Source organism: Mobula hypostoma, chromosome 16 (assembly GCF_963921235.1).
Source record: "Mobula hypostoma chromosome 16, sMobHyp1.1, whole genome shotgun sequence".
Taxonomy (NCBI): Eukaryota; Metazoa; Chordata; class Chondrichthyes; order Myliobatiformes; family Myliobatidae; genus Mobula; species Mobula hypostoma.
Genome location: NC_086112.1, coordinates 13,183,416 through 13,208,471, shown reverse-complemented (window position 1 = coordinate 13,208,471; position 25,056 = coordinate 13,183,416). Strand labels below are relative to the sequence as shown.

The 25,056-nt window shown below is 41.9% G+C and overlaps 1 protein-coding gene across 1 annotated transcript in view; it reads left to right on the top strand.

Annotated features, from left to right (window-relative positions):
* The window catches only part of ssbp2b (single stranded DNA binding protein 2b), a 371,929-nt gene that overhangs the window by 655 nt on the left and 346,218 nt on the right, over positions 1 to 25,056 (top strand). The window lies entirely within an intron of this gene.

Below are 25,056 nucleotides of genomic sequence, written 5' to 3'. Positions count from 1 at the left end.
CTGTCTATGAGTGTCTTATGTCTCTGCCTCCACCAATGAGTCGCTTACGTCTCTGTTCTACACACCCACCAATCTCTGTGTAAAAAAAACACTACTCTGACATGCCCCTATACTTTCCTCCAATCACCTTAAAATTATGCCCTTTGTAGTAGTCAATTCCACCCTACGAAAAAGTCCCCTCCATCCATGCCTCTTTTTATGTCTACTGATTAGTAACATTCCCTTTTCACAACTGCACAGATCTGCCATTGCTCTGAGCAGGATTTTTTTCCTATATAGCCTGAAAACTGCACAGCAGTTTAACAAAATATTATATTAAAAAATTCCATCTGCATGGCAACAAAGGCTATGTGCACAGGTGTATTTCAGTTACTGTGTGGCTGTGCAGCTAAGCAGGAACAATGCTGATTAGCATACACAAAATGCTGGAGGAACTCAGCAGGCCAGGTAGCATCTGGGAAAAAGTACAGTCGATGTTTTGGGCCGAAACCCTTCGGCAGGACTGGAGATAAAAAGCTGAGGAGTTGATTAGGAAGGTGGGGGGAGGGGACAGAGAAACACCAGGCGATAGGTGAAACTTGAAGGGGGAGGGTTGAAGCAAAGAGCTAGGAAGTTGATTAGTGAAAGAGACAGAAGGCCATGGAAGGAAGGGAAAAGCGGGGAGGAACACCAGAGGGAGGCGATGGGTGGGCATCATGAGAGAGGGAAAAGGGAATGGGAAATGGTGAAGGGTTGGGGGGTGGGGGGGTTACTGGAAATTTGAGAAATCGATATTCATGCCATTAGGTTGGCGGCTACCTAAACAGAATATAGGATGCTGTTCCTTCAACCTAAGGGTGGCCTTATCACGACAGTGGAGGAGTCCGTGGATGGACATATGGGAGTGGGAAGTGGAATTAAAATGGGTGGCTGCTGAGAATCCGTTTGTTCTGGTGGACGGAGCATAGATGCTCAGCGAAGTGGTCTCCCAATCTATGCTGGGTCTCACCGATGTACAGGAGGCCACACCGGGAACACTAAGCTATTGTTTAGCAGAACAAGTGCTACACCTGCCCCTACACCTCCTCCCTCACTACCATCAGGGCCCCAAACAGTCCTTCCAGGTGGGGTGACACTTCCCCTGTGAGTCTGTTGGGGTCATCTACTGTCCTTGGTGCTCCTCCCCCCACCCCTTTCTCCCCCTTTTTCTCCAGTCCTGCCAAAGGGTTTCGGCCTGAAACGTCCACTGTACTTTTTTTCCCATAGATGCTGCCTGGCCTGCTGAGTTCCTCCAGCATTTTGTATGTGTTGCTTTGGATTTCCAGCATCTGCAGATTTTCTCTTGACAGTGCTGGTTAGTGTGATTACATGACGAGCTGCTCAGACAATCCCATGAAATCTAGTAACTGGCAAAGGAGTAAAAGTACAGTTTAACAAGAGTGAGAATCTGCCTACCAGAGTGAAAAGACCACACTGAATTACAAAGACATTAGCAGATGTAAACGTGTGATCAGTAGGTCAAGTGTTAATGATGATCATTTAGAACATAGAACTACGGAGAACACATAGGCCCTTTGGCCCATGATGTTGTGCCGACCTTTTAACCCACCAGGAGAATGGGGTTGAGAGGGTAATGGATCAGCTATCAAATGGACTGAATTCTGCTCTCATGTCTCATGGTCTTAAATGAAGATCAGTCTAACTCTTCCCTCCCACTTAGCCATCCATTTTTATGTCAGCCATGTCCCTGATTCAGAGTTTCATAAATGTTCCTAGTGTATTTAAATTTACAGCCACACCCTACATTGAGCACCATGCTCCCATCACGCTTTGTAAAAACCCTACCTCTGATATCCTTCTGTACTTTCCTCCCAACAACTTAAAAGTTATACACCCTTGCATTAGCTATTTCCACCCCGGGAAAGTCTTTCCACTCAGTCTATGCTTCTTATCATCTTGTACCCCTCTATCAAGTTGCCTCTCATCCTCCTTCATGCCAGAGAAAAAAGCCCTAGCTCACTCAACCTATCCTCACAATACGTGCTCTGAAATCCAGACAGCATCTGGATGAATCTCCTCTACATCCTATAATGAGGCGACCAGAACCGAACACAATATTTCAAGTGTGGTCCAACCAGGGTTTTACAGAGCTGAAATATTACCACATAACTCTTGAACTCAATCTCCTGACTAATGATGGCCAATGCACCATATGCCATCTTAATGTCCCTATCAACTTGCACTGCAACTTTGAGGGATAGATGGACATCTCTGTTACGAATCCTGCCATTAACCCTGTACTCTGCCATTAACCTTGTACTCCGCCTTCCAGTTTGACTTTCAAAGCGAGTCAGTTCACACTTTCCTGGACTGAACTCCGTCTGCCAATTATTATAAATATTGTAGAGAGCATACACATACCATTCTGTAGGCAACACAACTTGTAAGATCGACAGATGTCAATTGTTAATTTGGAAGAAAATAATGTAGATTTCTCTAGCATTTTTTACACTGGCAAGGAATAAAGCCAGCCACTGGAATGCCATAATGTGTGTGCGTCATGATTCCAGAAACTAATCCACTGAATTACTTTCAGTGTGAAGAAAAAAGTGATAGAACAGTCACAAAAGCTAAGGAACTAGCCCACAGGGTTGCAAAGTTAAATTAGGGATTATACTATATAAATCCTATTCAAGTGTATTTATTTATTTAGTGATGCAGCGTGGAAGAAGCCCTTTGGCCAAGGACCCAGTGACCCACCTACTTAACACTTGTCTAATCACAGGACAGTTTACAATGACCACTTAACCTACTAACTAGTAGGTCTTTGGAATGTCAAAGGAAACGGGTGCATCTGGAGGAAACTCTAGCATTCACAGAGAGAACGTACAGACTCCTCACCGATGGCACCGGAACTGAACTCTGAAATACCCGAGTTGTAATCACGTAATGCTAACCAATACGCTACCACGGCACTTTATGTGCTAAATAGGTTGATACTGTTAAGTCTTTGGCTCATTGGTTATTTGTCAGTCTTTGTTTATGCATGTTTTTTTGTAGATTCTATTATATTACCTTATTCATGTAAATGCCTGCGAGAAAATGAATCTCATGCTTGGACATGGCGATATATCTGTACTTCAATAATAAATTTACTTTAAATTCCAATTCTTCCGTTGGATTACCAGCAGTAATTTCCATAATAAAATAATGTTTTTTTAAAAAAAGAAGACACAGGGAAAATCTTTACTTTTCCCAAAAGGAAGATTCAAGGAAAATCTTTACTTTTCCACAATGCCAGAATTCTGATCTTCACACTTCTGAAGACTGGATTGGTTCCCAAGAAGCTGTAACTTTTGCAAGGCAGCTAGACAGGGGTGTCATTTAGTTCCGATCAACATGGTGCGTGCTGAAGAAGTAATTCAAAACAGAAAATAATTCAAATGGGAGTCACCAGAGATGGCAGTGTAGCAGTTAGTGCGATGCTATTATAAAGGCATCCGTTAGTCTTGCGAGACCATGGATCTGTGCCTGGGAAGTCTTCACTCTCCAGGGCGCAGCCCTGGGCAAGGTTGTATGGAAGACTGGCAGTTGCCCATGCTGCACGTCTCCCCTCTCCACGACACCAATCTTGTCCAAGGGAAGGGCAAGGGCCAATACAGCTTGGCACCGGTGTCGTCTCAGAGCACTGTGTGGTTAAGTGCCTTGCTCAAGGACACAACACGCTGCCTCGGCTGAGGCTCGAAATCACGATCTTCAGGTGGCTAGTTCAATGCCTTAACCACTTTGCCACGTGCCCACACATGACACTATTACAGCTCCAGCATTCTGCAATTAGAAGTTCAATTCTGCCATCCTCAGAAAGGAAGTTGTACGTCCTCCCTGTGAATGGGTGGGTTTCCTCCCACAATCCAAAGACGTACTGGTTAGTAGGTTAATTGTTCACTGTACATTGTCCTGTGATTAGGCCAGGGTTAAATGGTCCGGTTCCAAGCTGTATATCTTAGTAAATATAAATAAATAAACTCTGCAGATGCTGGAAATCTTAAACAACACACACAGAATGCAGGAGGAATGCATAAGAAGGTGGAGGGAGGGGAAGGAATATAAACTGGCAGGTGACAGGAGAGATCAGGTGTGACAGAAGGTAGGTAGATGGAGGAGGGGATGGTGAGAAGCTGGGAGGGGACAGATGGAAGAGGTAAAGGGCTGAAGATGAAGGAATCTGATAGGAGAGGAGAGTGGATCATGGGAGAAAGGGAAGGAGGAGGGGCACCGGGGAGCTGGTAGAAAAGTGAGAAGAGAAGGTGTATCAGCAGTGCACAATAAAGCCAAAGCCACTGTTCTTCAGACAGTTCATGTAACTAATTCTTATTTCAAATATAATTTAGTCACTATTGGAACTTTAATTTACATTTTGATGGTATTTGGTTGAGCGATCTCTTGCTTTGCTGTCTCCAGGAGAGTTCAGCGAGTTTTCAAGCCGCCTGGAGATGGGCAGCTGGGCCCATGATGAACTCCATTTCTCACCAGTCTCAACGATTAAAGCGTCAAGTAAGATTGAAATCACATGGGTGAGAGCAGGTGTGCGGGTGTTCAGCGCCCTCAGCCTCTGTTTGGCCTGTCTCTTTTTCTCTCTTCCTCAATACTACCAGAGCCTTGAGTCTTGGGCAATGTTTAATTGATGTGGTTTGTGGATTGGACATGGTTGTTCATGTTACGATGTGTTTCTGGTTTCTGGTTACTCCTCTTTTTATTGCTATTTAGTGCAGTTTTGATGAGGGTGCACTGGCTTTGTGGCTCACAGTCAACAGACGACACAGTACTAAATTGAACTGAACTTTTCTCGACTGTTTCAATGACTGTGCGGCTTGATGTTTTATATTCTGGTTTTTCACTCATTTTTTGCCATTTGCGCAATTGGGTGATGTTTACTTCAAACGGGTTCGGTGGCATTTCTTTGTTTTGCGGCTGACTGCGGGGAGATGAATGTCAGGGTTGTACACCACATACGTACTTTGATAATAAATGTACCTTGAACAATAAACAAGAATGGGGAATGGTAAGAGAGAGAAGGAGGGTGTGCGGGGAGATAACTGGACGTTGGAAAAGTATTAAATTGCATGAGCTGATCAGGGAAATAATTCTGCATTTCCTCCCCACTCCAACATTTCCAGAGAAACTACAGGGTCTGCCAAAAGAAACCAAAGGATACCATGGTTCTCAAACAATGTAAACAGGTATAATCAATGCTACACCACTCAAGCAGCTGATCTATCTCACTTCTGTATACCTCCTCATTACCATAAGACACAGGAGCAGAATTAGGCCATTCAGCCCATCAAGTTTGCTCTGCCATTCCACCATGGCTGATTTATTATCCCTCTCACCCCATTCTCCTGCCTTCTCTCTGTAACCTTTTGTGGCAATGTTGGAATCCAAGTGTGGAGGGAAGGCAGATTCCCATGTAGAGACAGCAACCAAAGTTTATTCACAAGAACTCCACCAGAACATCTGTGACTGAGCCAAGCAACACCATGAGATGTAATATTCTCAAAGCTAGGACCCCACGATTAGTGTCAATTGGGTGTCCATTTAAATAATACAAGCAACAAGGAATCCCTGAGCCCATCAAAATAAACTGAACAAGTTTAAACAGAAAGCACCAGGAGACAGCATTACAAAGAGAAAGTGACTTGAGATAAATACAAGGAACTCTAAATGATTAATGTCTGTCATTAAACAACAATTAGCAAATTCAGGTGCTCTAAATTCCTCAGTGCCCTCTGCTCTCCGGCTCCCCACACAGACACAAAGAGTTCATTACACCTTTGAGGACCTGATTAATCATGAACCTATCGACCTTCTTTAAATATACCCAATTACTTGGCCTCCACAGATTCACCACACTCTGGTTAAAAAAATTCCTTCTTGTCCCTGTTCTAAATGCATATCTCTCTATTCTGAGGTTGTGCCTTCTAGTTCTAGACTCAGCCACGAAAGGATCCTCCACACAAACATTCTATCCAGGCCTTTCAGAATTTCAATGAGATCCTGCACCCTGCCCCGCCCCCAACATTCTTCTAGACTTCAGTGAGTGCAGGCCCAGGCCAACATAATGCCCTTCATGCTCTAACCTTTCTATTCCCTGAACCATTCTCATATCTGAGATTCTGTCAACAGCAGTGGTGTTCATTGGCAAATTTATAGATGGCATTTGAGCTGTGCTTGGCTACACAATCATAAATGTGGAGATAACAGAGCAGTGGGATGAGCACACATCCTTGAGGTGTGTCTGTGTTGATCATTGGTGAGAAGGAGATGTTATTTTTGGACTGCACTCACTGTGGTCTCCTGATGATGAAGCTGAGAATCCAGTTGCAGAGGGAAATCTGTTGATTAACACGGAGGAGATCATGGTGTTGAACACAGAGCTGTAAGCAATAAACAACAGTATACAAGAGTCAGTAAACAAATGTGGATGGACATATAATGGCTTGTTTGTGTGCCTCTTGTAATATAGAATAGAGTAATGAAAGACGAAATAATTCACTATTATGAAACTACAAAATTAATAAGTCTAATCACAATGTCAATAACTTAACAAAAATAAATAGTGTTAATACTGGGGTTTCACTACTTATGTGGGCACGTGGCCAAGTGGTTAAGGCATTCGACTAGCGACCTGAAGGCCGTGAATTCGAGCCCCAGCCGAGGCAGCGTGTTGTGTCCTTGAGCAAGGCACTTAATCACACAGTGCTCTGCGACAACACTGGTGCCAAGCTGTATCGGCCCTTGCCCTTCCCTTGGACAAGATCGGTGTCGTGGAGAGGGGAGACTTGCACCATGGGCAACTGCTGGTCTTCCATACAACTTTGCCCAGGCCTGCACCCTGGAGAGTGAAGACTTTCCAGGTGCAGATCCATGATCTCGCAAGACTAACGGATGCCTTATATTATACTACTTATGTCCTCTATTTATGAATTGGATGAAAGCACTGAATGTATGTAACTAAATTTACTAACTAGAGATAGGCAACTTTTGGGGATGACACAAAAACACCTGTAAATAGATATTGAGGGGTTAAGTGAGCAGGCAAGAAGTTGGTAGATGAAGTCCAATATGGAAAATGTGAGGTTATTAACTTTGGTAGGAAGAATGAAGAAAGGTAATTGTTATATAAATGGAGTCCGACTACAAAATGTTGCATTGGTAGTCCAAATAAATAGGAAACTGCAATAAAAGAAAACGTTGGAAACACCAGCAGGTCAGTCAGTATCTTTGGAAAGAGAAACAAAATTAACATTTTGATGAGACCAATTTCATCAGAATATTTTCTGTTTTTATTTCATATTTAATTTGGTTTATTATTATAGAAATTTGTTTTTTCTCAGCTCAAGCTAGTAAAACCTGAGGTACAGGCATAGCCAAGCACACTCATTTCTCAGTTGCTAGGAACTTTCGGATTATTCTAGTGGTGACTTGTATTGTGGCTTTCTGAAGATTTACATAGATATTAATGTGAAGCCCTGATTGTTTAATGCTTTTGTGTAGTACCTTTGTGATGATACAAGTTGTAGATATTACTTTCGGGATAATGTATACCCTGTTCATGTTTCAACATTCAACATTCGAAAGGTTTCAGTGAGATCCCCCCTCATCCTTCTGAATTCCAGCGAGTACAGACCCAGAGCTATCAAATGTTCCTCATATGATAACCCTTTCATTCCTGGAATCATATTTGTGAACATCCTCTGGACCCTCTCCAATGCCAGCACATCTTTTCTAAGATGAGGGGCCCAAAACTGTTCACAATACCCAAGGTGAGGCCTCACTAGTGCCTTATCAAGCCTCAGCAACACATCCTTGCTCTTGTATTTTAGACCTCTTGGAATGAATGCTAACATGGCATTTGCCTTCCTCACCATCGACTCAACCTGAAAGTTAACCTTCAGGGTGTTCTGCACAAGGACTTCCAAGTCCCTCTGCATCTCAGATTCCTGGATTTTCTCCTCGTTTAGAAAATAGTCTGCACATTTATTTCTACTACCAAAGTGCATGACCATGCATTTTCTAACATTGTATTTCACTTGGCACTTTCTTGCTCATTCTCTTAATCTGTATAAGTCCTTCTGCACCCTACCTGTTTCCTCAACACTACCTGCCCCGCTATCAATCTTCGTATCCTCTGCAAACTTGGCAACAAAGCTATCTCTTCCATCATCTGAATCATTTATATACAGCATAAAAAGAAGTGGTCCCAACATTGACCCCTGTGGAATACCACTAATCACTGGCAGCCAACCAGAAAAGGATCCTTTTACTCCCACTCGCTGCTTCTTACCAACCAGTCAATGATCTAACCACGTTACTAACTTCCTGTAATACCATGGGCTCTTAACTTGGTAAGCAGCCTCAAGTGTGGCACTTTGTCAAAGGCCTTCTGAAAGTCCAAATATACAACATCCACTGCATCCCCTTTATCTATCCTACTTGTAATCTCCTCAAAGAATTCCAACAGGTTCGTCAGGCAGGATTTTCCCTGAAGGAAACTATGCTGACCTTGTATTATCTTGCTCTGTGTCACCAAGTACTCCATCACCTCATTCTTAACAATTGACTCCAACATGTTCCCAACCACTGAGGTCAGGCTGCTGGTCTATCATTTCTTTTCTGCTGCCTTCCTTCTTTGTTAAAGATTGGAAAGACATTTGCAATTTTCCACTCCTCTGGCACCATGCTCTGGTCCAATGATTTTTGAAAGATCATTTCTAATGCCACACGATCTCTAACACTACCTCTTTCAGAACCCTAGGATGCAGTTCATCTGGTCTGGGTGACTTATGTACCTTTAGGGCTTTCAGCTTTTTGAACACCTCTCTTGTAGTAGTAACTGCACCCACTTCTCTTCCTTCACACACTACAACATCAGGCATACTGCTAGTATCTTCCACAGTGAAGACTGATGCAAAATACTCATTTAGTTCATCAGCCATCTCCTTATCCCCCGTTATTATTTCTCCTGCCTCATTTTCTAGTGGTCCTATATCCACTCTTATTTATTTTATTTTTATCATACTTGAAAAAACTTTTACTATCCACTGATATTATTTGCGAGCTTGCTTTCATATTCCATCTTTTCCCTTCTAATGATTTTTTTAGTTGCTCTCTGTAGGTTTTTAAAAATTTCCCAATCCTCTATCTTCCCATTAATTTTTGCTTTGTTGTATGCCCTTTCTTTTGCTTTTACAATAGCTTTGACTTCCCTTGACATGGTTGTACTATTTTACCATTTGAGTATTTCTTCATTTTTGGAATACACATGTCCTGCACCTTCCTCATTCCCAGAAACTCACACCATTGCTGCTCTGCTGACATCCCTGCCAGCAGCTCCTTCCAATTTACTTTGGCCAACTCCTCTCTCATACCACTGCAATTTCCCTTACTCCACTGAAATACTGCTACATCGGACTTTATTTTCTCCCTATCAAATTTCAAGTTGAACTCAATCACTTTGTGATCACTGGTTCCTAAGGGTTGTTTTACCTTAAGCTCCCGAATCACCACCTTACGTAACACCCAATCCAGTATAGCTGATCCTCTACTAGGCTCACTGACAAACTGCTCTAAAAAGCCATCTCTTAGGCATTCAACAAACTCACTCTCTTGAGATCCATTACCAACCTGATTTTCCCCAATCGACCTGCACACTAAAATCTCCCATAACATTGCCCTTTTGACACATCTTTTCTATTTCCTTTTGTAATCTGTGGTCTACCTCCCAGCCACTGTTGGGAGGCCCATATATAACTGCCATCAATGTCTTTTCACCCTTGCAGTTTCTTAACTCAACTCACAAGGATTCAACATCTCCCAATCCTATGTCACATCTTTCTACTGATTTGATGCCATGTTTTACCAGCAGAGCCACGCCACTCTCTCTGCCTACTTTCCTATCCTTCCAATACAAGATCACCAGCAAAATGTTCTCTGCATTGTATCAAGCAAAAAGAAAAGATTTCTATAAATGCAAGGGAAAACAGAAATCCAGCAAATTGGGAGAGCTGCAAAAGTAACAAAAAAAAAGGCAATACAAAGAGAAATTTGAAAGGAACATAAAGACGAATGCAGGAAAATGTATTAATACAGTACTGTGCAAATGTTTTGTGGCACCCTGGACTTTTTATATGGTTTCAAAGGGTATGGCCTCCGCAGAGCTCTGATCTCAACATCATCGTGGCTGTCTGGGATTACTGAGAGAGACAGAAGTAAGCGAGACAGCCAAAGTCTGCAGAAGAACTGTGGCAACTCCTCCAAGATGCTTGGAACAACATACCGGCTGATTTTCTTATAAAACTGCACGATAGCGTACCTAAGAGAATTGATGCAGTTTTAAAGGCAAAGGGTAGTCACACCAAATATTGATTTGATTTAGGTTTTTTTAAACTGTTTACAGCTCTTTATGGTAATTTTTTTCATAGGTAGAGAAACTTTTCACTTCATGATTTTTGAAAGAATCTTTGCTTTACAGAATTTTTTTTACGTATGTCCAAGACTTTTGCACAGTACTGTAAACTAATGGAAGTCCTTTCTGAAGCATGGTCTTGGCCCAAAATGTTGAGTGTTTACTCTTTTCCATAGATGCTGCTTGGCCTGCTGAGTTCCTCCAGCATCTTCTGCCATATGTTCTTCTTAGTGGGCTATTAATTAGCTGCATTGCCAGTGTTACAATGATGGTGTCATGATGTGTGCTGAACCCAAGTACGGAGGAAAGACAGACACCAAAGAAGAGATGGCAACCAACATTTATTCATAAGAATTCCAAAAGAATATCAACGGCTCAGCCAAGCAACTCTGTGAGATGTAACATTCTCAAGACTACGACTTTGTGATTAGTGCTAATCTGGCGTCCACTTAAATAATACAAGTACTTGACCTGGGAAACTCGAGAGAGACCTGGAGAACATTGAAGACCTTGCAAACCTTGAGACCTGGATAAAGCCCTGAGTATAGATGAGAAGAGTTCAGAACATGGACTTGGAATGTGGATGGGAAACTCGGAATGTAGACTAGAGCCACTTGGAAAGTAAACTTGTGATGCTCAGAACATGGACTTGTGAATAGATGGCGTTCTCGTCTAAAGCTGACCAATGTCAAAACATCGCTGTTCTTTCTCTGCTGGCTCCGTTACTTGGCAGGGCCCTTCTGTCACAATGTGTGCTGACAAAGTCAGAACCCAAATGTGGAGGAAAGACAGACTCCGATGTAGAGACGGCAACCAGGGTTTATTCATAAAAATTCCAACAGAACATTAGCGGCTCAGCTGAACGGCATCGCAAAACGTAGCATTCTCAAAACTACAACCCCGAAATTAGCGCTAATTGGGTGTCTGCTTAAGTAGTACAAGTAACATGGAATTCCCAAGCCTATCAAAATAAACTTAACAAGTTTAAGCAGAAACCACCAGGGGACCGCATTACAATGAGCAAGTCACTGAGAAAAAACACAAGAAACTTTAAACAATTAATGACTTCAATTAAACAACAATTAACCAATTCAGGTGCTCTGAAAACCTCAGAGCCCAATGCTCTTTGGCTTCCCGCACAGGCCTATCAAACCCATTTTCTACAGAGTATTGACCCATCTGATGGGCATCTACCATGTACTGCCATATAACTATAAAAAGTTATGTCCTGTTTTGGCTTAAATATAGGGATATGACCTAAGCTATAGGGAAAGGTTGAATAGATTAGGACTTGATTCACTGGAGTGTAGGAGAATGAGGGAGATTTGATAGAGGGATATAAAATTATGAGGGGTATAGTTAGGGAAAGTGCAAACATGCTTTTTCCATTGAACACACACAAAATGCTGGAGGAACTCATCAGATCAGGCAGCATCTACGGAAACGAATAAACAGTCAACGTTTTGGGTCAAGACCCTTCCCTGCTGTAATTCTCTATGACTCTATCCATTCATTTCAATTACATTGATCCTCTGTGCTGCAACGCTTTATCAAATACACCTATATATGTTTCATCTGGAATCAGTTCTTTCCATAACCAAGAATAAGTCTTTCCTAACCAATCCTGCCAGAACTTAGCATGATCTATGTTAGGTCAATATGGAATTCATTGTCAACTGCACAATGCATGTATGTACAGGTGCAATGAAAAATTTACTTATAGCAGTATCACAGGCACAGAGCATCAGATAAGCAACAGTCACAAGAAAAACATAAATAATACACAAATTTTACAAGAGAAGAAAATCACAATTGGAACAGAAGCAAAGTGCAATTTAGTGCAAAGTGATCAGAGTGGTTGTATTGTTGCTGAAATGTAGTGATTAGGGTTGGAAGTGAATTATCCGTGAGTAATAATAACATTTTGATATCTTCCGTCATCCTAGTGGTGACTAGAAAGAGAGTAACAGAGCAGTAATTAGTCGAATAGGACTTATCAACATTTTAGTTTTTTTTTAAAGGTCCATACCAGATAAGTATTCACATTTTTGGGATGTTCCATTTGTACAACTATTAGTATGAGTTTTTTCTTCTCTGAGGATCATCACCTTGTCACAGTGGAGAGGCTTGTGAGTTCCCGAGAGCAATGCCGTCTTAGCTCCTGGTAGGGTCACTCATGGAGGTAAGGTTCTAGACAAAGAGAGATCCAACCAAGACCTCAGCAGTGGAGCTGATGGAAGATGATGACACATCACAATGGCAGTGAATATGGAGTGAGGCTGCAGCAGTCATCCTGCAGGCCATGCTAGTCAACCCTTTGCTTTGCATGCCATCCACGTAGATCATGCCATGCATAATTATACCAAGGTAATAAAGAGAAAACCAATACAGAATATAATATTACATTTAGAGGAAGTGCTGTCCAGTTAGACAAATAAAGTGCAAGGGCAACAATCAAGTAGATCGGAAGATCAAGCGTCCAAGTGTTGATTCTTTAGCAAGTGAGAGGTCTATTCAAGAGTCTGATAACAGCAGGATAGAAGCTGTCGTTGAGCCTGGTGGTACGTATTCTCTTTCTTTTTAAATCTTCTAATTAATTTTCCAAAATTATAAACAGAGTAACAATGTTGATACAGAGAGATTGGAAAAATCTTATTGTTGATAAGCATATACAAAAAAAGCTTTCAAATAATACAAGTATAATAGACTTCCGAACTCTTGATATAGTTAATCATAGAGAAAAAAGAAATAAAAAGAAAAAAAACAAAGAAAAACCCCAAAAAGAAACAAAAAAAAACTAGACACTAAACCCAAGAAAGAGAAAACTGAACAAAACAAGGCTAGACCAATATCTTGAATTGAACATGTTCAATAATGTTGTCAACTCCGCTCCTCTATTCATATATTTTAAGTTAATAAGAAGGATTCGGAAAGGTCAAATTACATCATATGAAAATGTTGAATAAATGGTTTCCAAGTCTCAAGCCTGGTGGTACGTATTCTCAGGTTTCTGTATCTTCTTTCCAATGGGAGAGCAGTTGAGGTAGGTGGGGACCTTGATTATGTTAGTTGTTTCTTGAGTCAGTGGATATATTGGAAAAGCTTACGTGAGCGAATATGGTTAGTGTAGGTACACAACCATTAGACCTGCTGAGATATTGTCAATGCGCGCACATAAGACCAGAAGACATAGGAGCAGAATTAGGCCTTTCGGCCTAACGAGCCTACTCTGCCATTCCATCATGTCTGATTTATTGTCCCTCTCAACCCTATTTTTCTGCCCTCTCCACGCCAGCTTTGGCACCATTACTAATCAAGAACTTTTCAACTTCCACTTTAAACATATCCAATCACTCGGCTCCACAGCTGTCTGTGGTAATGAATTCCACAGATACAATATAGGAACAGAATTAGTCCATTCGACCCATTGAGTATGCTCCGCTATTTCCCCATAACCTTTGACACTCTGATCAATCAAGAACCTATCAACCTCCACGTTAAATATACTAAATGAGCTGGCTTCACAGCAGCCTGTGGTGATTAATTCCACAGATTCACCATCCTCTGGCTAAAGAAATTCTTTCTGATCTAAGTTCTAAAGGGACGTCCTTCTATTCTAAGGCTGTGCCCTCTGGTCTTCGACTCCTCCACGATAAGAAACGTCCTTTCCATATCCACTCTTTCTAGGCCTTTCGATATTTGATAGGTTTCAATGAGAACCCCCCCCCCCACTTTTCTTCTGAGTACAGGCCCAATGCTTCCTGATGGAAAACAGAACATAAAAGACTACAGTACTGCACAGCATAGGCTTTTAAGTGAAGTCTCCTCAGTTTAATACCCTGAGACAAGGAATCAATCAGGCAAACCAGCATTAGACCTCCTCCTTTGCAAATATATGCTTCCTTATGTAGAGAGACAGAGCTGTCCTCAACGTTCTAAGTGTCCCCTCAGAAGAGCCCAATATAACTGCAATGCAACGTCTCTCTTATAGTTAAATCCTCTAACAGTAAAAGTAAACATTCGAGTTGGCTTCCTTTGTTTTACCTGCACCCAAGAGGAAACTTTTGTGTCAGCTTCCTGCAGTGGTCCTTCAGCACTCCCAGACATTCTCCGTGATTGGAAAAAGAAGTTTTTGAAGCTGCATTTCTTTATAAAAAAAAACTTAAATTTCATTAGCACTTTTCATGACTTCAAGACATCCCAAGCAATTTTAACACCAATTATGTGCTTCAGAAGTGTCATCACTCTGGTAATTTGGGAAATTAACATTAGATAATTCATTCTAACAGTTGCAAAGAAACTATACACATCAAATTTCTTCCCATTTCTTGAAGTAGAATAGATCATTTCAAATCTGTGCAATAGTTTAAACTGATGAGCAAATCAAATGACTATTTTATATTGATCTCATAAGCTGAAACTCCCCACATCCTAATTTGCACCACCTTGTTCTTCTATTACACTGGTGCTGTAAGGCAGGAGTTGTAAGAGCTCTTGTTTGAGCTGCATCTCAATTTTTAAATTCCCAACATTACACATCCTTATATAGCTTCTCCCTTTTCTATTTATTTATGATGTTGTTTTGAAAATTTGGTTTCTTCTCCATCCTCGACTTTAGACATTCCACCTTTAATATCCATGCCTCTCGATGCACAAATCCAAACCTCTGGAACTTTTCTGTGCACTGTTGTAATGAATTGATCTGCCGAAATGTGTGCAAGACAGGTTTTTCACCATACCTCAGTACATGCGACAATCATAAATCAGTTTACTGTAAGGCCATAAAACATACAGAAAGAGCAGAATTAAGCTTTTCGGCACATTGAGTCTGCTCTTCTATTCAATCATGGCTAACTTGTTTTTCCCTCCCATCCCCGTTCTCCTGCTTTCTCCACATAAACTTTGGCACCTTTATTCATCAAGAATCTGTCAACTTTGCTTTAATTACACCCAAAGACTTTGCTTCTCTCTGCGTCAATGAATTCCACAGGTTCATCACCCTCTGGCAATGGATATCTCTCCTCATCTCCATTCTGAAGGGATGTCCTTTTATTCTGAGGCTGTGTCCTCTGGTCCTAGACTCTCCCGCTACTGGAAACATTCTTTACACGTCCACTCTATCAGAGCCTTTACCAATTTGTCAATACTGTACAGCCAGGAAGACATTTGTAGGAGGAGCCAAAAGGCATATGTTTGGACAACATGGAGCAATAGATCACCATAGCACGAAAACAGGCCCTTCCATGCTAAACTATTATCCTACCTAGTCCCATTGACCTGCACCTATATCCCTCCCATCCACGTACTTAATCAACATTACTTTTAAATGTTGCAATTCAACCCACATCCATAACTTCCACTGGCAGCTTGTTCCATACACTCACCACCCTCTGAGTGAAGGCAATTCCCCCCCCCACGCCCCATTAAGATTTTCACCTTTCACCCTTAACCCCTGATCTCTAGTTCTAGTCACACCCAACCTCAGTGAAAAAGCTTGCTTACATTTACTGTGTCTATACCCTCATCATCTTGAATGCAAAATTATACATATCATGCCTTTAATCACCTTAAAGTTGTGTAGGAACAATTAGAAGTGTTTATGATTGAAACTTTAATAAAATATGAAAACTGTAGAGCAAACAAAAGGATTTCTGTGATACACCATTAATTATCACACACAATGTGCACATTAATGGGGAGTAACATTGAGTGATTGTGAAGATGTTTGCTGTCTTATTAGATAAAGTGGATTCAGATTCGGATTCAGAATTACTTACACATGAACATCAAAACTTACAGTGAAATGCGTCATTTGCATTAGCAACCCAAGGATGTGCTGGGGGCAGCCCTCAAATGTCATTAAATATTCTGGCGCCAGGCAGTGGGTGCAAAGAAGCTGAAGAATTCCTAGAATTTATGCGAACCTCTGGATCCTGTTCTGCCCCTCACGATAAAATTATGAATGTATTTGCTCTGGTAAAGTGTTCCGCATCTGCTGAACGAGAGGAATACTATCCTGGACATGATGGGTTACAGAAGTGCTGTTCTGGACCTGATGAACTGCAGGAATATTGCAATGGTTCAGATGAACCAGATGAATACTGATCTGGGTGTGAAGGACTACAGGAATTCTGTTCTGGGCCCATGAACTGCTGGATTACTGTTCTGGTCCCGATGGACTACAGGAATATGGTTCCAGACCCGATGAAATACGAGAACGTTGTTCTGGAACTATGAACTACAGAAAAACTTCTCTTGACCGATAGAATACATGAATAATATTCTGGACCAGATGAACCACAGAAATACTGTTATGGGTTTATGAAGTACAGCAACACTTTTCTGGACCTGATAATATACAGGAATACTCTTGTGGGCCTAGGAACAACAGAGATAATATTCTAGATGTGACAACCTGTAAGAAAACTGGCTGGACCTGATTAACAACAGGAAAATTGTCCTAGACCAATGAACTACAGTGATGATCTACAGGAAAACTCTTCTGGACCTGAAGAAATACACAAATATTGTTATGAACCTATGAAATGCCGGAACAATGTTCTGGACTTGATGATAAACAGGAATACTGTTCTGAACGTGGACTACAGGACTACTGCTCTGGACTTATGAAATACAGCATTACTGTTCTGGACCTGTGCAGTACAAGAATACTGATTTGTACCAAGAACTGAACAAAAACTGTTCTGGACCTGAAAAACTACAGGGATAACATCCTGGACCTATAAACTACAGAAAAACTCTTCTGGAACAAGTGGACCACAGCAGTATTGTTCTGGACCTGATCAACTACAGGAATGCCTTTCTGTAATGACGAGATACAAGAATATTCTTCTGGACCTAGGAAGTATAGGAATACTGCCATGGACCTGATGAATTCCAGGAATGTAGTTCTCTACCTGATGGACAACACGAATACTGATCTAAGCCTATGAAATACAGGATAATGGTTCTGGAGCTGTGAATACATGAATATTGTTCTGGACAAGATAGACAACACAATTACTGTTCTTGACCTGATAAATATAGAACATAGAATAGTCCAGCACAGTACAGGCCCTTCGGCCCACATTGTTGTGCCGAACCTCAAACCCTGCCTCTCATATAACCCCCCATCCTAAATTTCTCCATACACCTGTCTAGTAGTTTCTTGAATTTCACCAGTGTATCTGCCTCCACCACTGACTCAGGCAGTGCATTCCACGCGCCAACCACTCTCTGAGTGGAAAAACCTTCCTCTAATATCCCCCTTGAACTTCCCACCCTTTACCTTAAAGCCATGTCCCCTTGTATTGAGCAGTAGTGCCCTGGGGAAGAGGCGCTGGCTATCCACTCTATCTATCCCTCTTTATATCTTGTATACCTCTATCATGTCTCCTCTAATCCTCCTTCCCTCCAATGAGTAAAGCCCTAGCTCCCTTAATCTCTGATCATAATCCGTACTCTCTAATCCAGGCAGCATCCTGATAAATCTCCTCTGTACACTTTCCAATGCTTCCACATCCTTCCTATAGTGAGGCGACCAGAACTGGACTCAGTACTCCAAGTGTGGCCTAACCAGAGTTTTATAGAGCTGCATCATTACATCGCGACTCTTAAACTCTATCCCTCAACTTATGAAAACTAACACCCCATAAGCTTTCTTAACTACACTACCTACCTGTGAGGCAACTTTCAGGGATCTGTGGACATGTACCCCCAGATCCCTCTGCTTCTCCACACTATCAAGTATCCTGCCATTTACTTTGTACTCTGCCTTGGAGTTTGTCCTTCCAAAATGTACCACCTCACACTTCTCCAGGTTGATCTCCATCTGCCACTTCTCAGCCCACTTCTGCAACCTATCAATATCTCTCTGCAATATTCGACAATCCTCTACACTATCTACAACACCACCAACCTTTGTGTCATCTGCAAACTTGCCAACCCACCCTTCTACCCCCACATCCAGGTCATTAATAAAAATCATGAAAAGTAGAGGTCCCAGAACAGATCCTTGTGGGACACCACTAGTCACAACCCTGCAGTCCGAATGTACTCCCTCCACCATGACCCTTTGCCTTCTGCAGGCAAGCCAATTCTGAATCCACCTGGCCAAACTTCCCTGGATCCCATGCCTTCTAACTTTCTGAATAAGCCTACTGTGTGGAACCTTGTCAAATGCCTTACTAAAATCCATATAGATCACGTCCACTGCACTACCCTCATCTATAATCCTGGTTACCTCCTCAAAGAACTCTATCAGGCTTGTTAGACATGATCTGCCCTTCACAAAGCGATGCTGACTGTCCTTGATCAGACCATGATTCTCTAAATGCCCATAGATCCTATCTCTAAGAATCTTTTCCAGCAGCTTTCCCACCACAGACGTAAGGCTCACTGGTCTATAATTACCCGGACTATCCCTACTACCTTTTTTGAAAAAGGGGACAACATTCGCCTCCCTCCAATCCTCCGGTACCATTCCCGTGGACAATGAGGACATAAAAATCCTAGCCAGAGGCTCAGCAATCTCTTCCCTCGCCTCGTGGAGCAGCCTGGGGAATATTCCATCAGCCCCGGGGACTTAGCTGTCCTAATGTATTTTAATAATGTCAACACCTCCTCTTCCTTAATATCAACATGCTCCAGAGCAACAACCTCATTCATATTGTCCTCACTGTGATCAAGTTCCCTCTCATTGGTGAATACTGAAGAGAAGTATTCTTTGAGGACCTCGCTCACTTCCACAGCCTCCAGGCACATCTTCCCACCTTTATCTCTAATCGGTCCTACCTTCACTTCTGTCATCCGTTTGTTCTTCACATAATTGAAGAATGCCTTGGGGTTTTCCTTCACCCTACTCGCCAAGGGCTTCTCATGCCCCCTTCTTGCTCTTCTCAGCCCCTTCTTAAGCTCCTTTCTTGCTTCCCTATATTCCTCAATAGACCCATCTGATTCTTGCTTCCTAAACCTCATGTATGCTGCCTTCTTCCACCTGACTAGATTTTTCACCTCACTTGTCACCCATGGTTCCTTCACCCTACCATTCTTTATCTTCCTCACTGGGACAAATTTATCCCTAACATCCTGCAAGAGATCTCTAAATATCGACCACCTGTCCATAGTACATTTCCCTGCAGAAACATCATCCCAATTCACACCCGCAAGTTCTAGCCTTATAGTCTCATAATTTGCCCTTCCACAATTAAAAATTTTCCTGTCCTCTCTGACTCTATCCTTTACCATGATAATGCTGAAGGCCAGGGAGTGGTGGTCACTGTCCCCCAGATGCTCACCCACTGAGAGATCTGTGACCTGAGAGACCTGTGACTACGGGACTACTGCCTGAACACAATGAAATATAGGAATACAGGGCTGGACCTGATGAACTACAGGAAAACTCTTCAGGACTTGAAGTACAGGAAAACTGTCCTGGACCGATGAAGTACAGGAAAACTGTCCTAGACTGATGAAGTACAGGAAAAATGTCCCGGACTGATGAAGTACAGGAAAATTGCCCCGGGCTGACGAAGTACAGGAAAACTGTCCTGGGGCCAATGAAGTACAGGAAAACTTTTCTGATCCTGATGGACAAAAGGATTAATGTTCTGGCCCTGATATACTACAGGAATACTGTTCTGGACTTAATGAAATACGGGATATTGGGTTGGCCTTGAGGAAGAGCAGTAGTACTGTTCTGGTCTGATGAAATACAGGAAACTCATACTAAAGGAATACTGTTCCAGACCTGATGATCAAGGGAATATAGTCTGGGCCCATGAAATATGGTAATTCTGTTGGGACCTAAAAACCACAGGGTGCCTGTTCTGGATGCACTGGTCCAGTGCAGTACTCTTCTAGAGTAAATGAACTACTTGACCTATGGAATACTGCTCTGCACTTGATGGATTGAAGGAATACTGTTCTGGTCCTGATGAACTACAGGAGTGCTACTTTGGAACTGACAGACTGATTGGGGTGGAGCTACGATGACACTCAACAGTGACTTCTTCGTGCTCATCTGTGGAAACAGCTTACAGGAGTACTGTTCTGGTCCTGATGGACGACAGGAATTTTGTTCTGGACCTTTTAAATATAGGAATACTCTCCTGGACCTATGAAGTACATGAACACTCTTCTGAACCTAATGAACAATAGGAAATCTGTTCTGGACCTGATGATCTACAGGAATACTCTTCTGAACCCTGGAAATACTAAAATTTTGTTTTGGACCTGTGAACTCGTGGAAAATAAAGGATTTCTTTATCTGTTCTTCCTCCTGTGCTTTGTCCTTACAGCTGCACTTCTCTTTACTGCTTCCTCTGTTCCTCGTCTTTATACTCCTCCCCACAGATTGCAGTGCTCAGCACTGCCTGAAAGTGTTCCAATGCCAGAGGTAACTCCTGCCAAAAATTCACAACTTACTCACACTTTCCCATGACTATTTGCAGCGTATTCCAGAATCCCTTGATAATTTTATAGAGTCATAGAGAAGTACTGCACAGAAACAGGCTCTTTATTCCATTTAGTCCATGCCAAAACCATTTAAACTGCCTACTCCTATTGACCTGCACCAGGACCATAGACCTCCATATCCCTACCATCCATGTACCTATCCAAGCTTCTCTTAAAAATGAGCTTGCATGTACCTCTTGCTACACCAGCTCATTTCACACTCTCACAACCCTCAGAGTGAAGAAGTTTCCCCTCATGTTCCTCTTAAACTATTCACCTTTCACCCTTAACCCATGACCTCTGGTTTCCACCCAACCTCAGTGGAAAAAGCCTGCTTGTATTAATCCTATCTACGCCCCTCATAATTCTGTATAGCTGTATCAAATTTCCTCCCAATCTTCTAGGTTCAATAAAATACAGTCCTAACCTATTTAATCTTTCCTTATAACTTAAGTTCTCTTTACTCTTTCAACCTTGTTTACGCCTTTCCTGTAAGTAGGTAACCAAAACTGCACAGAATACTCTAAATTAGGCCTTACCAATGTCTTATTCAACTTCAACATAACATCCCATCTCCTGTACTCAATACATTGAATTATGAAGGTCAATATGCCAAAAAGGTAGTGGGGATAGTCCGGGTAATTATAGACCAGTGAGCCTTACGTCTGTGGTGGGAAAGCTGTTGGAAAAGATTCTTAGAGATAGGATCTTTGGGCATTTAGAGAATCATGGTCTAATCAGGGACAGTCAGCATGGCTTTGTGAAGGGCAGATCATGTCTAACAAGCCTGATAGAGTTCTTTGAGGAGGTGACCAGGCATATAGATGAGGGTAGTGAACTGGATGTGATCTACATGGATTTTCGTAGGGCATTTGACAAGGTTCCACATGGTAGGCTTATTCAGAAAGTCAGAAGGCATGGGATCCAGGGAAGTTTGGCCAGGTGGATTCAGAATTGGCTTGCCTGCAGAAGGCAGAGGGTCGTAGTGGAAGGAGTACATTCAGATTGGAGGGTTATGACTAGTGGTGTCCCACAAGGATCTGTTCTGGGACCTCTACTTTTCATGATTTTTATTAACGATCTGGATGTGGGGGTAGAAGGGTGGGTTGGCAAGTTTGCAGACGACACAAAGGTTGATGGTGTTGTAGATAGTGCAGAGGATTGTCAAAGATTGCAGAGAGACATTGATAAGATGCAGAAGTGGGCTGAGAAGTGGCAGATGGAGTTCAACCCAGAGAAGTGTGAGGTGGTACACTTTGGAAGGACAAACTCTAAGGCAGAGTACAAAGTAAATAGCAGGATACTTGGTAGTGTTGAGGTGCAGAGGGATCTGGGGGTACATGTCCACAGATCCCTGAAAGTTGTCTCACTGGTAGATAGGGTAGTTAAGAAAACTTATGGGGTGTTAGCTTTCATAAATCGAGGGATAGAGTTTAAGAGTCGCAATGTAATGATGCAGCTCTATATACCTGTTAGGCCACACTTGGAGTATTGTGTCCAGTTCTGGTCACCTCACTATAGGAAGGATGTGGAAGCATTGGAAAGGGTACAGAGGAGTCTTACCAGAATGCTGCCTGGTTTAGAGAGTATGCATTATGATCAGAGATTAAGGGAGCTAGGGCTTTATTCAATGTAGAGAAGGAGGATGAGAGGAGACATGATAGAGGTATACAAGATAATAAGAGGAATAGATAGAGTGGATAGCCAGCGCCTTTTCCCCAGGGCACCACTGCTCAATACAAGAGGACATGGCTTTAAGGTTAGGGGTGGGAAGTTCAAGGGGGACATTAGAGGAAGGTTTTTTACTCAGAGAGTGGTTGGTACGTGGAATGCACTGCCTGAGTCAGTGATGGAGGCAGATACACTAGTGAAGTTTAAGAGACTACTAGACAGGTATATGGAGGAATTTAAAGTGGGGGGTTATATGGGAGGCAGGGTTTGAGGGTCGGCACAACATTGTGGGCCGAAGGGCCTGTAATGTGCTGTACTATTCTATGTTTTATGTTCTAAAATCTTTGTTTATGACCCTATCTACTTGTGATGCCAATTTCAATGAACTATGGATCTGTATTCCCAGATCCTTTTGTTCTACCAGATTATCAGTACCCTACCATTGACTGTGCAAGACCTACTCTGGTTGGTCCTACCGAAGTGCAAAACCTCACATTTGTCTGGATTAAATTCCATTTGTTATTTCTCAGCCCATTTTTCCAGCTGGTGAAGATCCCTCTACAAGCCATGATAGCTTTCCTCACTGTTCACTACACCCCCAATCCCGGTGTCATCCGCAGATTTGCTGATCCAGTCAACCACATCATCATCCAGATTATTAAAATAGGTGACATACAACAACAGATCCAGCACCAATCCCTGCGACACACCACTAGTCACAGGCCTCCAGTCAAAGACACAGCCACCTACCACCACTGCCTGGCTTCGCCCATGTATCTAAAAATCTGTGCGTTATTTTAAAGTGGCATCTCATTATTTTTACTGCTGATTGCCATTGGACTGGAAGAGGATTGACTAAAATCTGGCAGCAAAACAGGGAAGTCAAATTAATGTTTTAACAATTTTACCTGATCCTGATTTAAAAGCATTCAAATGTATCTTGCTTTTTAGGTAAACCAGGCATAGATTAAAGGCATAGATTGAATGGAAAGCCAAAGACTTTTTATTGGGACAGAAATGGCTAAAATGGAAAGGGCATAATTTTAAGATGTTTGGGGGAAAATATTGGTGGAATGTCAGAGGAAAGAGTTTTATACTGAGTGGTGGGTGCGTGGAACTCGCCGCCGGGGGTGGTGGTAAAGGCGGATACATTAGGGACATTAAGAGACTCTTAGATAGGCACATGGATATTAGAAAACTGGAGGGCTATGTTGGGGAGTAGAGTTAGATTGGTTTTAGGGTACGTTAAAAGGTCAGTACAACATCATGGGCCAAAGAGCCTGTATTGTACTGTCAAGTTCTGTGTTCTATGTTCTTCCATGTTCCTTCTTTCCCAATGAAGTACTGCACATCCTTGCACTAAAAGGTAATCAGCAAAATCAATGATTGTTGAATTATGAATGATCACTGAATTATCACTGTTTAAATCACTGCAATCAAGTATCACTGACTTATTTAACACTTTATTTTCCACTTGGCACCACATTTTCCAAAACAATGGAGTGATGAAGAGATTTTAAAAAAAGCACACGTGATATGATAAATAATCTCTCATGCTCGTGCCAGTAACCAGTTGTTATCACTTGTCCAAAAAGATAGATTAAAGGTAGGTTAAAATGTCAGTACAACACCTTGGGCTGAAAGGCCTGTACTGCACTCCCCTGTTCTATGTTTAAAAACTTTTAAATACCATTTTTTTTGCCATGGGGTATTTACAGCATTTACTGAATTTTGTGGGAATAAACTCATCGCTGTGAAGCCTTCAAATGTGGCTGCTTCCAGGATGATGAGAATTTCATATTTTCCAAAAATTCAGTATTTGACACAACTCAATACTTAGGGAAGAGGCATGTTGGATAGAATCATAGCATGAAGACATACACTGGCCTATAATTTCCTGGCTTATTTTTAAAGCTTTTTTTATATAATGGGACAACATTATCTATCCTCCAATCCCCCACAGATCTCCTATGGCTAAGTAGTGCTGCTAAGGCCTTTGCATTATAATAGTAGAACCATAATTAGACCATTTACTCCTGAAGCCTGCTCTTCCATCTAACAATATCATGGTTATAGATGATAATCACCTCAACTCTGCATTCCTGTCTAACTACGGTATACTGATTTTCTTACAAAGCATCTACCTACTATCTGCTTAACAGTATTCAAAGGCTCCACATTTACTGATCTTTGAGGAACTGCAAGACTCAAGAATCAGCATCAGGTTTATTGTCACTGACATATGTGGTGAAAATTGTTGTTTTGCAGCAGCAGTACAGTGCAATACATAAAGCTATACTCTAAATAACAATGAGAAGTATCTTTCTATTGCCTAGAGTGCAGAAGAATGAGAAGAGATTCAATAGAGGTACACAAAAGTATGAGAGGTATAGATAGGGTAAATGCAAACAGGCTTTTTTCACTGAGGTTGGGCAAGACTAAAACTCGGGATCATGAGTTAAGGATGAAAGGTGAAATGCTTAAAG